General features: G+C 46.7%; 1 long non-coding RNA gene across 1 annotated transcript; it reads left to right on the top strand.

Moving 5' to 3' along the window:
- The first annotated feature begins 406 nt into the window (after nucleotides 1–406).
- On the top strand, nucleotides 407–13979 carry LOC140002564 (uncharacterized). Its single transcript, XR_011809408.1, has 3 exons — nucleotides 407–1022; nucleotides 4862–4951; nucleotides 6750–13979. It is a non-coding gene; the product is annotated as an uncharacterized lncRNA (long non-coding RNA).
- The last annotated feature ends 2545 nt before the right edge of the window (nucleotides 13980–16524 follow it).

The following is a 16524-nucleotide window of genomic DNA, read 5'->3' as shown; positions in this document are numbered from 1 at the left end:
TACAGTGCTCTGACAGCTGATAAGCCCTGAGAGGATGCATATTAATTCTTTAAAATAAATACACTTGTGCCTTCTCTGAAGGCAATTGGATTTTTGCCCTGGACTGTGACAGAAGGAGGATGTGCTCTGCCTGCAGCTCCTTGCAGAAGGCTGCCTGGGCAGGAGGGTGATGCACTAAGGGCTTAGGCAGCATGGGCAGCAGGGGCTGCAGGCACAGGCTGGGCGCAAACCTCACTTGTGTCTGGCCATAAGAAGTCTCATGGCCACCAGCTGGCGGCTGCCTGGTTGCCCTCCCACACGTGTCCAGGTGTATCTCAGCCCCCATCCCACCTGTGCCTTTTTTCAGAAAAAAACAAACTTCACCAGAGCTAAGGCTCCTCGGCTCATTCACACTTCATTAACCAGCACAGCTCCGTCAGCTATGATGGAGAGGACACAATTCTCACCAGCAGAGACCCAGCTGGGTGTTACTGTCCCAGTTGCTTTAGGGAAAGATTGTTCTGCCCTCAGCTGTGGCTGGTTCAGAGGAGGGTGCTTGAAGAAAGGCAGGACTTCAGAACGGATGTAGCCAGTGCTTGGTCCTCCCTGGAGAAGACTTACAGCTGAGCTTTGTTTCCAGATTAATAAAGGTGGATTTTCAAATTCCCTTTTTTAAGCCCATGTTAAGCTTTTCACAAACCAATCTCTATTTCAAGCCTGACAAAGAATAAGTGTCTTCATGCCGGCTGTTTGGCCCACCAAAAATATTTAAAAACCAAAGGAAAACAACTTTCTCCACCCCCTGCATTGCAAACTTGAAAAATAAAACAAACACAAAGCTCAGGGGAAGAACATCTTTTAATTTTGATTTGAGCTCATGCTCGCTCCTGTCATGAGTTCCAGCTGTTCCTGCAGACACAAAAGCAAGGCCCATCACCATGAAGGCTGAAAGCAGCTGAAGTTCTCCACAGACCTGCTCTGGGTGCAGGAGCTGCTGCTCTCAGAAGCCCTCCCAGGACCAGGAGAGCCCCAAGTCCTGAGCAGTAAGGCACAAGCTTTCTCTGAAGCCAGTGAGCGGCAATGTTTTGTGACCTTATGTAGATGTATCTATGAAACACCTATGCAGCTTTCTGTCTTACTCAGGGAATTTTTGGACTTCCTCTATTTTCTATGAAAAAAAAAAATCTGGTTTATGCACTATAAGTAGTAAATAAACTTTTTAATGAGGAATTTTTCCCACTTCTAACTTTCTTTTCTGTACAAGGCTGAGAACTTTGTACTAGGCACATGCAAACTTGCCAGCAATGAACAACAAAAAGAGCAATAACATGAGGGGGGGACAGCTTTTGGTCTTGGGATCCCATGTAATGCTTTACTGGGGAGCTGCAGCGTGGCAGCGCTGCTAAATATTACAGATGGCTCTCCGCTGATGAAGCTGCAGCTCCGCATCAAAAATTAATATCTCTCTCCTAAGCTGTCAAGATCCATGCACACATGTGCTGGCACGGTGACTTAATGAAATAGCTGGCTTAACTAAGCGTGTTTAGGGGCTGATCCAAAGCCTGTTTGAAGCAGTGCATCTCCCGCATGCATGTGAATCATCTCTGCTGGCACTTCCAAGCTTTATGGCCAGCAGCAAGAGGAAGGGCATCTGGAAGTCTCTGCAGCCAGGCAGCAGGGCTCAGATCGTGCTATTTAAATCAGAATGTCTCATGTGCAGGGCCCAGGGCTCCTCGGTGATAAAGCTGCTAGTGCTATTAACCATGAAAGGCTGCTCTGCTCGGGTACCTCACCTGAGCTGCAGCCAGGTAACAAACTTCTCCATCACCAGGTGTAAATGGGCTCTGTGTTGTTGGCCATCCTCTTGTCTTCACTGCTCGTGGCAGATGTACCAAATCCATCCTGCCTATGCCCTTGAATAAATGCTCCTGAGGGTGGAAACAAAACAAAAGCTGATTTCATGTTTTCTGAAGTTAATGGTGGCTTTCATATACACCTTCATTGGTGGTGATGTGGTTAGTGCTCTCTGGCGATTTCTGGCTGAATAGGCCTAGAAGGGAAAACGTTGGGAGTTGAGCCTTAGATTGATATTTCTGAAGGAAAAAAGCAGGCCTGGAATCAAAATGGTGTGAGCAAGCGCTTTCACTCCTGTTCCTCAAATTCTCCTCGCACGGTTGCCCTGTTCTGCGTGCTGATTAACATCTCTCTGTAATTGCCTTGGCTGGAGACCGAGTGTAAAATGCTCCAGCTGGGGGAATTTCAGCCTTAGTGCTTTACCTGGTCACAGGGCTGCTGCTCCACAGGGCAGATGCAGCCTGTGGGGAGGACAACGTGAAGTTGTTGAGGACAAGAGATGTTGCTTGTCTGTCTCCCCTGGGGAAGGGAAAGCTGTGGGCTGGAAGAAATCCTTGTCCACTGCTCTGCTCTGGCTGCACTTGGCCTTCATCTTCACTGGGGAGGCAGACAGCGGCAGCTTCTCAGACCAAGCTCACACCAAGCATTTCACTGGCAGTGCTCCTCTGTTTCCAAGTGCATGCTCTGTCTTTCTGCCTCTCCCTGCGTTTTTGGAGGTCCTGTGTCCTTTGAGGTCACCCCATCCTGGTGTGAATTCCTAGGAGCTGAAGTTTCTCTCCTGTTTTAGTGGTTAGGGAGCCAGCACGTGCCAGGGCTGTCTGCCTCTGGAGAGTTTCAGAAGTACAAGGTGGTCTTATGACCAGTTGCCAGTGTCTTGAGATTTCCACTTAAAGATGCTTTTGACTAATTGGGGTAATGTGATCTTGAAGAGGAAGAAGAGACTGTATTTTCCCTGGAAACTCATGGAAAAATTCAGTTTAGCCAAGGCTGTGAATGGCTGGGCTGGCAGGAGTCCCAGGGGAGGTTAAAGCAGCAGTGAGTGGGCGATGTTGTCATGTAGGAGAGCATTGAGAAGATGTGGTCAGTGATCCAGGCGCTGTTTCTGAAAATCACCATAACATTTGAAAGCCACAACTCTGTTAGACACAGTGGTGTGTCTGGAACACAAGTCCTGTGAGGAACGGCTGCAAAGAAGGCTGGCTTGTTGAGTGGACGCGTTGTAACTTCAAATCACCACTGTGGAGCCTAAATGTGATTATCATAGTAAGACAGGATAGGCAACAACTCTTTACATCAGGTTGTTTCCTGGAAGCTGCAATAATATTCTTGATGATTTTCTTTAGAATGGCTGGAGACAGTCTTTCTCATGCTGAGGTTTTACCATAATAACTTCAATAAGTTCATGGCATTACTCCTGATTGCTTTTGGTTAAGTAAAAGGAGACTTGGCTGCAGCACTACCAGCATGTTTCTGTTAAACAGCCTTAGGGCTCCGGTCAATTCGTAATGGAAGGGAATGCCATTATCTGTATTTTATAGATGGAGACAGTCACGTTTTGGTGAAAATCTTGTTAAATATCCAGTCCAGTGGTAAAGCTGTAGACTACATCAGTTAACACACACGTGAAGATTGAGAATATCAAACTGGTGTACACGAAGTAGCATTTCTGTGTTAAAGTTTAAGGGGCTGTAGCAGTTAAATCAAAGATCAGCTTTATTCAAATGCACAGTAACTGGAACAGGCATAAAATTGCAAACGGGTTTTCAGAAATGTTGTCCAGAGGTGGTTACGTGCTGTGATGATTGATGGATTGAATTCTAAATACTCCCTTTGGGTTTACTATAAGCTGCTCGCACTTATTATAGTTCTACTATATTTAATTTTGTTATCAAGTTAATTGTGTTTTCCCTAAGAGCTGCAGCAGCCTGCTGTGTATTACAGTGTCTCTGCCAATGAACTGCTCCACTTATTGACTAATAACTGGCTGTAAGAATTTCCTTTATAAATGCAGTCTCTTTAAATGTTTCTGATAACACGGTCTGCATAAAAATCTTTCTGGCTCCTTATTCAGTCCGCCTTACTCTGAGCACTGCAATATTTTGAATTACTTAAAGGTTTATTGCCCCTTTGTCATACTTACTATCAGTATCTGAACTCTAAATATAAAAATTACAGGTTTGAGAAAGGCATTGTAATTGCTTCCAAACCTCCCTGGCGCAAGGGAACCTTGAAACAAAGACTGAGAAAGATGGGCTTTGTCAGACCGCGCGGTGCTGCTGGGGAAGAAGTGTGAGCTTCTATTTTCAGGCTCTGTTAGAGTTTCACTGATGTTTTTTGGGCATTTCTGAATGTTTGACTATACAATTCACAACTTTAATGCTGTGGTTATACCTCCCACCCCACTGTGAGTGGCTGGTTGGGAATGATGCCCCTAAAACCCTCACGTTTTGAGCAAAATGTACTCAATTGCTGGGAAAGAAGATCACATTGGGTTCCTGCTGCAGGAATTCAGCCTGTTGCCTTGAGTATCTCACTCAGCTGTGACTTATACAGTCAGCCTTAGTTCATTTTCTTGTTCTGGTAGATATTTTGATGCTAATTGGAGAGATACCATAAACTCCCTCCTTGTGCTTTGCTTTAATATGGCTCTTTCCTTCCTTAGTACTTGCGTGTTCTGTCATTTCCCAAACAGTGCTGGGATGTTTTCTTTTGGTTGTATGCTAAAAGCTTCAAATCTGCACATACGGTCCCTGTGGAGGGTTCTGTTTGGCAGCTTCTGTTGGAGAAGTAAGAGGAGCAATAAGCTGGTGCTGGCCACCATCTGTAGGGAATTAACCTTCCCCTCTCTTTAGAGGAGTAGTTGTCATTTGTGTGCTTACCCACAGACAATCTGTAGACAAAGCCTTTCAGTTCAGACACCAAAGTCAGGCTTTAGCTATTACGAGGTGCTCTCTGACTTCAGCAAAAGCTACTGACGGTCACAGAAGATTTCTGAGCCTCCATGTCAACAGTTTTGTTCTTGTCTTAGATTTTCTCCCTCCCCTGTTGTTTTCTTCCTCTCGGACCACAACACTTCAGAAGTGAGACCTGACTGGACTCCTGCATGTGGCTTCTCCAAGTAAGATTTTATTCTGTGGCATGTTTTGATTGGTTTGATTTCAATCCCAGATGAGGGTGGGGTAAAGAACTCATTCTTCTGAGAGATGGATAAATTCACTGTGAAAAGGAGGGAGACAACCTGCCACCACTGTACTTACTTCTCCTAGGTGGATGGAGGGCTGAGCCCATGCTGCTGGTGAGTGCCCAGATTTTTGCTTAGAGACCATTTTTTTTTTTTTTTTTGTGCCCCAATGAACATTTTCTTATTGTACAGAACAGCTCTAAGAGAGGAGACCAGCCAAAGCTCATGTCACTGTCCTGGTGGTCGGGATGATTTGGACATGGGATATGGATGTGTAAGTCCCCACATCAAATCAAAGAGATTATTTATGTATGCAAACCCAATTAACTAGCCTGTTGTCCAATCTTGGTATGGATTTACTGTACGTTAAGAGCAATAGATTAATCCCAGACAGAAAAGGGTTGCTCTCAGTAACATGCTTCAGCTTTTGGCTAGCCCTGCAGAGGTCAGGCAGTTGGACAGGATGATCTTTGTAGGGCCCTTCCAGTTGAACTATTCTTTTCCGTTCCTTAAATTCAATCCTGTCTTATACCTTGCCCTTCTGACTGGTGGAGGGCCTTTCATTTGTCCTTACATGATGTGTACTGTAAAGGCATTAACTGAAGCTTACTCAGCTACTGTATGCAGCCATAGGTTAAGTCGTGCTAATTAGAGTGAGCAAAGCACTGAACTAATGCGTCTGCTCCTTCCAAGAGCCAGGCTGGCTCGCTCTCTGCCCAGCCTTGCATTGTACGTCTGGTTTCTGAGCACCCTTCTCTCAGTAGTGACCCTTGCAGCTCCACACTCAGGATTTTCTGTGGCAAGGAGTGAGGTACTGGTGTGTCCCTGAGGAGCCAGATCCCAGTCTAGGGATGAGACTTAATGACAGGTTGTAGCAAAAAACGCTTTCTGCTGGCTGTGTCACATCATTGTGGGTGCCAGTTTCTGGCATGATCTTGTGCCCTTTCCTCTTCTTGCCACCCCATATTCCAGGTGAGAGGCACGGCATCACGTTCATGCCTTGTTGTCTGCATGTCACCCAATGCAGACAAAACAGAGCAGCTCCTGCCTGCAGCATGACAAGGGGGCTTTGATCACTCGCACAAAATCGGGGTTAAAATGGAGCTCAAAGCCTCCTCGCTTCCCTTGTGCTGTCTTCACCAGGGCCGTGGCTGTCTCGTATTTGACGTGGTGCCTTTGGCTGCTGGTTTTGATCACCAGATGCTGCCGTTCAGCCGCTGCTCACAGTGCATCCCGCAGACTGGAATGGGCAGTCGCTGGCTGGGGATGCTAACACTGCTTCATGGGTCGGCTGCTGAGGGCCTCAGCAGTGGCTGGTGCAAGCGAATTTCTTCTTGGGCAACACAAATTGTCAGCTAGACAAGGGTCCTTGTGGAGCTGGTTTGGAGATTGGAGACCTGGTGGTCGCTCCTGCCCTCCATCCCCTGCTCACACATCGCCCTTGGCTGCCCAGGCTGCTGGAGGGGTCTGCTTACTCCTTGTGGGTCAGGAATGAAACTGTAGTGAAAGTAAATCATCCTCTGCCCCTGCTGCTGGCAAACTCTGCCTTCTAACCTACAAAACTAAGTGGTTCTGAATGTAGTGGGGTGGAGGGTCTGCCTCCCTTTGCTGTAGGATTGAGCTGAGAGTTGGCACCTCCAGATGATGGGGTACCTCCTGGTGATGGCCTGGGTAAGAAACATTGGAGATGTTTCAAGGGGAAATGTTTATTTTTAAATTTTTGTTATTTTTACAGGTAGCTAGCAGTGATGCTGTGTACTCTACCACCTGTAACACGTTGGAGATCAGGTTAGAGGGGTATTTGCCTACAGGGAAAGCTGATTAACCTTGGCTGTGCCATGCTTTAGACCTACAGGATCCACAAGCTACTTACAAAGGAAAATACACTTCTAACAGGGTTTAATAAGCTGAGGTTCTATATAAACATTTCCCCCCCCAAACAGTGGGAATAACTGTCTATTTGGACGAGTCACTTCAGTATTCTCCATCAGGAGGAATTTCAGAGGCAGGATATCTTCTGAAAAGCATGCAGCAGCTCTGGCAGCCTGTGAGGCTGATGGTGATGCATGTGGATGGGTGAAGTCTTCTGGCCTCTGCCACATGCTACGGATGCATCTTTATTTTCCATCTGGGGAATCCGGAGACAAAAGGACTGAAAATTTGGCCTAAAGTCATGCTGGCAGCCAGACGTTTCCTCTGAGCCACAAGCCATGGAAATTGTTGTATTGCTTTCAGAGATTTTTGTTTGGAAAGGTTTTTGTTTAATCTTCTTTCAAGCGCTTATTCGGCTCTGATCCTGAAAGGTAGAAATCTATTTGTGGCTGTCACCAAAGCGCCTTCTCCTCAGGGTGGTAAACATGCAAAGTGAGAGCAAATGGCAAATAAAGGTTCTTCAGATATTGAGGTGATAAAATGTTAGATAATGAAAGATAGTAAACAGAGAGCAATATGTTGTTACCAAACGTTCACAAAGATGAGCTCTTAAGTTAGCAGCAGCAATTCAGAAAAGAGGTCTTCAAATGGTAGCAACATCTCTGAAACACTTCCAGGCTCTGCAGCGCTCAAAAATCAGAACAGCATGGGAGGGATTATTAGGCAGGAATAAACAAATCAGAAAATATCTTTGGGCTTTTCTGCACGTTGACAGTGTGGCTGCGTTTTGCATTGTGTGCAGTTCTGCTCCCCTGCCTTGGAAAGGACAGGCAGAGCTAGGGAAAGGCACAGCAAAGGACATCAGAGATGACTAAAGATATGGAACAAGATCTGTGCTACGGGGGGAAAAACTCTTCAGCTCGGGACAGCAATGAACATGGAGTGAATATGATGGAGGTTTGTAAAGGCAGCAGTAGCATGGAGATGAACTGTTAAAGACTCTCCTCATAGTGAAGAGACTAAAGGGCACTACTGAGTGATCTGGTGGGAGGCTTTAATTAAATGAAAATGAATTTCTTCTCACAACGTGCATTTTTATGCAATAATACGTTGCTTTAGGACTTTGTTTATGGAAAAGCCTACAGGCCTTCACAAAAATGAGGGAAGAAAAGTCGGTTAAGATACAGCTAAGCAGTCCTGGAAAAATGTCATGTCACTTGTCTTAGGCGTTTGGACAGGCTGGGACAGAACAGCCTCTGGAGCTGGCTTTCTCTGTTGATTACGGGAGGAATACAAAGATTTGGTTCAGTCTAGATGTGTACATTTTGGACAGCTAACGGAAGATGTGATGATAATTCTCACCATCTCTGACAAATTCGCCTTGGAAATAACTTGGTCGATGCTTGTAGGAAGAGAAATTCTCTCAGCTACGAGGCGATGAGCTCAACCCTGATCAAACAAGTCAGCAAGAAGCTGAGCTTTTTGGCCTAATCCTGGCAAAGCACAGGGACAGCAGTCAGTGCCCTGAACAGAGGTGAAGGAGACCCAGAGGAGAGCAGGATGAGATGGGGTGGCTCCAGGGCCAAGAGGGGAGAAAACAGACTGAAAACAGAAGAAAACAGACTGAAAACAGAACTTGGGCAAATTCCTTCAACAGCTGGGGCTGCACCTACATCCCCACCTCTGAAAGGAGGGCAGCGATGCTTTTTGATGTTAGCAGTGTGTTGTGAAGATCAAGGCAAAAAAAAAGTGACTTTTTCACTTTGCAGAGCTCCCAGTTTCTCCTGTGATCAGTGTCCTAGAAAAGCCCCATGGGGAATTATTCACTTTCTGCTCGGTGCAGAGGTTTTGGTGCTGTGTGGAGAATAAGGTCTCAGCTCTCACATACACCACGTGTGGAAAAATAGTGACTTGGTGTCTTGTCAGCACCTCCGGGAGATAAGAGACCTGCAGGAGAAATGGAGTGCTGGTGTGTGGTGGAGGATGGAGCCAGGGGGATAGGTACAGGCTGAGGGTGTGCTGCTTACCAAGTCCTAAAGACAAGTGTGGAAGGAACAAGAGGGGATGGCTCTGAGTCCACATCAAGGCATATGGCAAGGGTGTAGGAGGAAGAGCCATGCTCTGAACTAGGCATAAATAATGCAGCTTTTGGAAGTGGAGCACCTGCGCTGGGGATTTGTCTGAGCCATTTCGTAACAGCTGGGGTGGGTGTGGGGCACGGATTTAACAGGTGGTTAAAGCACATCCAGCACAGCCCTGATGCCTGGTATTTCGGAACTTTTTAGCGCTTGACTTTGTGACCTTAGCAGTAATGGATGGGTTCTCAATGTAATAAATTGAGAGGTAACAACAGAAAGGTGAGACACATGGCATCACCTTGAAATGGAAACATTTGATTTATACCATGGCGAAATAGCTAGCAGGGAGGCAGCTTATTACAAACAAAGGAAAAGGACTGGAAGGCCTTATCCTTCGTGGAGTGCCAGGGACTACTCGTTACTGCTCTAACTTTCAACACTGAAATACTCACAGCCTTGGGATTAGCAAGCTTATTTTTCCTAGATGTTATGCTAACAAATATGTCAGTTCCATGTTACGCTTCCAGCAGAAACCCAGTGCAGCTCTGGCTGAGACGGGAGCAGGTTTCCTGCCCTGCAGTGTGACTTCTATCAAATACCATTGGGGTATCGTACAACAAAAGCCCTTCTCTGGGGCCAGAGGTCTCTGACACTTTCTCGAGGAGGTCCGTGCCACACCAAGTACCATTTTTGTCTTTAAACACCGATGTTACCAACAGCATTTGATGTGATGCAAGGATTTATTATTTAAGCAGAAAATTAATCGCCACCAGACACTGAAAGCAATCATGGCAAGTTGCAGTACTTTGGAAAACAGAAGAAAGTGCTACGATTTAAAAATAATTTATTTATCTAAAGACAGTAACAGCTGGCTCTGTTCCTGATGGAAGGTTTAATAATTTATGTGATGAATAGTGAATATTTCTGACGTTATCCAGGTCAGTATTTCAATATGATAGTTTGTTCTGGCTGCAGAATACGTTGGTCTGTGCTGATATTTGACAAGCCTGTTAGATATATGAGCCGCACTCCGATCATGTAGATACCAAAGACCATATTTAAACGACTGCAATGCATTATACGGGGGTTGTTAAAGGAAGAACTTGATCACCATTTTCCTTCTGACCCTATTGGATCGCATTTTATCATAGCTTGCGTAATAAAACTGAACTAACTAGAACGGGAATTGGGTATTGTGATAAAGAGGGAGTAAGAATGACTTTTTTTTTTTTATTATTTTATTTTTTAACATCACAGCATCTAGGACCATTTTGCTGGTGCTCTGGGGCTGGATGGACTCTCTGTTGTGGGGTGGCTGTCATTTTAGGTACAGGGTGGTTACAAATGGAGCTGATCCTCCAAATGGAGCTGATCCTCCGGCTGGGAGAAAAACTGGATGTGACAACCTCCTGAGATGCTGTTTCAGGTGCAACTTTCAATGGCTTCAGGACCTGGGAACCCTGGGGACAGCCTCTGGCTCTGGAGGGGCACACCTGGATCAGGTCAGTCCCCAATTCATCAGCGTTGGCTCCAGGCAGAATATATTCAGGGCTCTGGAAGGGATATCCCTGCCTGTGCTTATTGGTGCCAGGCAGCCTGTCTCATTTTCTGCTGCATTTTATACATTTTATGCATTGTTTGACCAACATAGGCCAAACAGGCCAGGAGGCTTCATTATAAATAAGGATGTCAGGATGAAAGGATTGCCCAGCAGTCTGGAAAGCTCTTTGATGTGATGTCATTGAGAAGAGGAGAATGACACGCGTACACTGGGATCTTCCCTCCAACAGCTGAAGCACTAAAATGAAAATAGCAGCCAGTTAGGTGATCCTGTAGGAAGAAATGTGAATTTTGAAATGGCCATGGAAGCAGAAAAAAATAACAGCAGAAAAGTTTGGGTAGCATGAGGTGTCTCTGCAGATGCAGAAATAAATCTCCCAATAGCAGAGCTCAAGCAGAAAGGTCAGAGGCAGCCATAAAACATGCGGTGCCATCTGGGACAACCTGGATTTGATGAGAAAACTGGCTGCAGAAGGGATCTGCCATCTCTCTCAAGCTTTCTCCTTGGACACGGTGATAGATTTTCAAAAAGGCAGAGCCATGTTAGGTGTTGGAAAACAGCACTGGGACAGCTCTGCCTTTGGTACGAAGTAATGGCTGAAAAATTGCACCAGCAGAGGGAGCGGGACACCAGATTTCTGTTTTACAAATGCACCTAATTTGAGGAGTTTCTTCAAATGTTAAAAACCATACTCTGCCCTCTGATCACGTACAGAAAGTGTTAGTTGATGAAGCTTGCTCCCACAGCTATGAATTAGCTGCCAAGGTGGGAAATGTGAAGTCTCAAAGTATGCACTGCAGCAAATACTGTGGAAAAGACTGACTGGTTTAGGGAAGGGTCAGACCCTTCCAGATTTTTACCTCCTGTCAAGAGCAATCCTAGATTTGGGGCATATGATAGAAATACACCTGAATACTCTGGTGACAGGGCTGCATTACGTGAGGGGACCTGGGCAGGGAGGCTGTCAAGGTGCTCACACTCTTTGCAGGTTCTTTGGGTGTGACGCAGTGTTTCTACGGGGACAGGTCTGTGAGGTCCCTATGGAGAGGGGTTGGGGCCATCAGCTCTGCTTGGTGATGTGACAAAGTCAGGGTGCTGGCGCCGGGCAGGGAGGACTGCAATCTGCTTGACTTAGCCCCGCACGGCAAGCAGATGGAAAGAAAATATAAAACCAACTCACCTTCACACATGGTTCACACCCTAAGAACCTCATTCCCAAAAGCAAAAAGGTTCAGCTTGCAACTGTACCTCCCCAGACTGCTGTACCCAGCATCCCGAGGCAAGCAAGGAAAGCAGAAATCAGCTGAGGTCCACTCCCAGGTCTGGGGCAGCTTGCTTTCTTCACGTAATTATGTTTCTAACTGGATGGCATATTTTAAAGGGAGTTGTTCACACATAAACACGCACACTTAGCCAACCCGAGCGTTTGCCATTGGCCTCTGCTGAGTTGTGCTGCTCTGTAACCTCCCAGGTGCAATTCAGACAACTCAAGGCATGCAGTCAGCAAATCTGTCATGCTTGGGACGATGCAAGAGCCTGCTCTCCTGGCTCCTGGAAGCGTGCATGACTCAGGATGAAGTGTCTCTGCCCTTAGAGGCATCAGGATGACTTTCTTTTTTTCCAAATCAATTTGCACAGGGACCAATTATGTAGTGATGACACTGAGGGCTTCATAGAAACCTTTAGAGATATTTGGGATGTGCTACAATACACTGCATGGTGGCCTGCTGCCAGCACAGAAGCGTACCATACCCTTGGGTCCCCTGTCAGCCCTCTGCAGCTCTGTGTTCTCAGATGATGATGTTCAGGTCACCGAACTGAGCCCTGATCCACATTAAGAATGAACTTTTGCCTTCTGGAGCGAAAGTGCAACGTGTGTGATGGGAAACTGGTCACGAAGGGTCCCTGGGGAGCAGTTGCGAGCTCTTCCCCAGGAGCTGGCTCTGCAGAGTCCCAGGGGTGCATTGAGCTGTGTCACCCAGCTGCTCAGTCCTCAGGAGATGATCAGCAAGGCGACACCTCTCTTTAAGCACCAGGTATAGATTCAGCGAGGGCATCAACAGGAGCTGAGGCTCTATTTATCCTCCCACAGGAGCTGGGAAGCCCAAAGGGGCACGACTCATCTCGCTGCAGGGGTTGTCGCATTGCTTATTTAAATTCCTTGTGTTTAGGGGCGAGCCTGGGGAGGAGCTCACCTTCTCCAGCACGAGATATGTCAGAAGGAAGGAGGCAGAGGACAAGATCTTTCTTTTTGGCTTGGTTGGCCACAACGGGGAGAAGCCTAAAGGAATTGGCTTGACACGGGCAGGGAGAAGGGTGGGAATGAGAAGCTGAGGACAGACTCGACAGCTGCTGCTCAGGTACATTAGGTATCCCTGGGGAACTTTTAGGGGTTATAGAGCTGATCTGAAGCCACCACAATCTGTACGGCGATGCCACATGAATAAGCTTCGTTCCGTCAGCATCTTTTCTTCTCATACAGAGAGCAAGTCTCTGCCACCAGGAGGTAGTAGAGATTTTTAAGTTTTTGCATGTCACTTTTTGTGAACTCTCTTATCTCCTCAAAACACCATCTGGGAACCTTCGTAGGTGCAGATGTACTGAAAGGGCCAGGACTTTATCATCCACAAGAAAGCTGTTTTGTAAGACTGCCCAGGGTTGCAGATTTCTTTTGTGAGTTGCACGGGCTGCTGCTTGTTGTGGGTCTCACTGTGCTTCCTGCTGATGTCAAAAGCAATTGAAAAAGATGGCACAGAAGATTGCAGGACAGAGGAAATTTCAGACACTGAATCATAAGCTCAGTATTGACCTGGCTGCCAGCCATACTCTTCCATGGCAGTGCCTCAGCGTGCTCACTTCCTAGTGGCACCAGCCCTAATTCCAGGGATGGGGAGAAGTACCCAAAATCTTACCAGACGTTCTTTCAATCAGTGTGGCTCTCATCACAGCTGATTTCTGAGTCACACTGTAGAAATCAAATTCCTCCATGCCTCCCAAACACTGCAAAAAGATTGTTCAGAAATCAAATCCTGGCTTGAGTGGGAAGGGCAGGAAAGTGGTTCCTTGGAAATAGCAATATAGATTTATTTACAAACAAACAAACAAACCATTAAAAACCAATGTCTTTACAAACAGTCGTTTCCTTTCCCAGTCCTACCACTGCAGTCAGCCTGGAAACTGAATGTCTCGCTGTACTCTCTCTGCCCTACTTCTCACTGCCCCCAACAAAGCTCTTCTGTGGGTCTAAATGTCCACAGCTCTCTTGAGAACAGCAGAAGAACCTGGTTGTGGCTGTTCATAAGAGACACTGATCATTCTCGGACCTTGCAGAAGAGGTTGAATTTGGAAATGTAGAGCAAACCAGCCCATCAGCTGCTGTAAATGAGCTGTAATGTACTGTAATGAGCTTAGCTGTCAAAGAAACAAGGCAAAAAGCAGTATTTTGCAAAAATGAGTCTTTTCTTGGCATCTTGACCCATGGTCCATGATGTAGAACACAGTACCCATGTGCTATGTGCATTTGTACGGAGTCTTGTAACTGAGAGTAATTGAGAATGAGCAGGGGTGACATGGCTGGTCCTTAGGGAGCAAATACCTGTAACAACCAGTTGCAATTTCAGCAGCCTCCCCTCTTCCCCAAAATGCTGGGGGCCACCAAGGTGAGAAACAGCTCTGCAGAAGGGGACCTGGGAGTCCTGGTGGACACCACGTTGAACATTATTCAGCAATGTGTCCTTGCTACAAAGAAGGCTGATGGTATTCTTGGCTGCATTTGGCAAAATATCTCCAGCAGGTCAGGAGAGGTGACCCTTCCCCTCTGGTCAACACTGGTGAGGCTGCACCTGGAGTGCTGGGTCCAGTTCTGGGCCCCCCAGTACAGGAGAGACCTGGGCATGCTGGAGAGAGCCCAACGAAGGGCCTGGAGCTGCTCTGCTGTGAGGAGAGGCTGAGGGAGCTGGGGCTGCTCAGCCTGGAGAGGAGGCGGCTTGGGGATCCCATCAGTGTCCATAAACACCTGATGGGAGGGTGCAAAGAGGAGCCAGGCTCTGTTTTGTGGTGCTCAGTGCCCAGATAAGAGGCACTGGGCACAAACTGGAGCAGGGGAGGTTCTGTCTAACCACCAGGAAGCATTTCTGCCCAGAGGCTGTGGAGTCTCCTCCATGGAGAGCTCCAAACAGCCTGGATGTGGTGTTAGGCACCCTGATCGGGGTGGCCCTGCTGGAGCAGGGGGTAGGACAGATGCCTCCGCAGGTCCCTTCCAGCCTGTGATTCTGCGTGACTCTGAGAGACTCTTCCCTGTTTCCCCTCTCTTTGAAACAAACATCAATATATTGACAGTGTTCCTGCTAAATAAATGTTTCTAGGAAATGATTGAGAGCATGGGCTCCGAGGAGTAACTACCTCCCTTCGATATTTGCAAACAAAAGTAATGACTGCTGTAGAAGCTCTTTCCTTGCTAGCTCTGGTTATAATCATTGTACAGAGCTGGGGGCTTGCATTTTTGTACATCCTGGGGGCATGTGCTACCTCCCTCTGCCTCTTAGTGCCCCAAGTGAGTCAGAGCTGGTCCCCTTCCAGGAGTGAAAGCCACAGCCAAGATCAGGATCAAGAAGGCAGTACTGTTTTCTAGCACACGTTATCACTGTTACAGTGTCTGCACAGACACATCTCACTTACTGGCCTCCTCTTTATTCAAATTTTCTGTTTTGTTCAGTTCTTGTCTTTGCTACTCACTCCCATTTCTCATTCTTGTTCTTCAGCTTTCCTTTTATTTTGCTGGCAGCTTTCTTCTCCATCCTTAATACCATCTTTGCATCTTAGTTTCACAAAGAATTAATTGTTGCTTGTCCTGCTTCCCTTCAATGAAATCAACTGGCATTAAAAAAACTGCCTAGCTCATGGCCAAATCAAAACCTTTTAATATTTGGTGATGTTCTGAAATATTTTGGAACTGGCCCACAAATTTTGTTCCAAGCTGGAAGCTCCCCAGCTTGCAAACAGAGGGGAAAAGCTCTTAAAACCAAGCTGCCAGCTTCAGGCGTATTTACACTAAATGGTTTCATTTTGTCAATGAGTCCTTTCTGACCTTGATGTCAACACCGAGACGAGTCCATTCCTCATCCCTCGTGGGTGTGAGGCTGAGTGAGGAAGAACTGGACAGGCTCCAGTGACTTCCGCGGCCACACCACTTAAGAAAATTAGAGGACAGACTCATGCCACAGACCTTCTGTCCCCTATCTATGGGGCCAGCTCCTTCCCATTTATGCTGGTTTTACACCAGCACAACCTCAGGGACTTGTCGGAGAGGAGCACTGGGCCCATAACTCGCAAAGGAATTTTGTTGTAATGACAGAAGTTACATTTGCCACGACTTTTTAAAGATTTGTGTTAAGCTGCAGTCCAAGCTGAATGGACACGTTCTTGTTAAAAAAAAGCCAACAGGATATTGGAATGAAAATGATTAATTTGGAATGGTCAGCTTGTAATTAATTTTTAATTTAAAAGAGTCATTTTGCTTTAAACATTCCTCAGTGTGTTGCAGTTTTTTTCATTTTTTTTTTTCAGATGTTCACCAGTTCATAGGTGAGCTGTGCTCAGACAGTAACAGGCACGGACAGACCAAGGCTGCCTGTGGTTTTTGTAGCTCACTGCTGATACCAGCTGGGGCCAGAACCTCCTCAAACAGCTGAGGCAGCAGGATTGGTGCTAACCTCTACGTGTGGATGGAGATCACCCCTTTCTCTTGCTTCGGGTGGGCTGGGGAGGTGCGTGGAGATGGAAGAAGTGGGGAAGGAGGAGGGACCTGGCTTGGGAAGCAGGTGGCAATCCCCAAAGCCTGTTTTTGATCTGCTTTAGGCAGATCTCTCCAACTCCAAGCATTTTTGCTGTCTCTCTTGCCCCTTGTCTTTCCCTAAAACCATCGGGATATATTCGACGTGGGGACCTACTAAGCTTTGATCACCGTTGGGTCTTTAGGGTATCCTGCAACATAAGGATAT

The sequence above is a fragment of the Anas platyrhynchos genome, chromosome 5 (assembly GCF_047663525.1).
Source record: "Anas platyrhynchos isolate ZD024472 breed Pekin duck chromosome 5, IASCAAS_PekinDuck_T2T, whole genome shotgun sequence".
NCBI lineage: Eukaryota > Metazoa > Chordata > Aves > Anseriformes > Anatidae > Anas > Anas platyrhynchos.
Note: the sequence above shows the minus strand (reverse complement) of the source record. Positions and strands in the feature narration are given on the sequence as shown.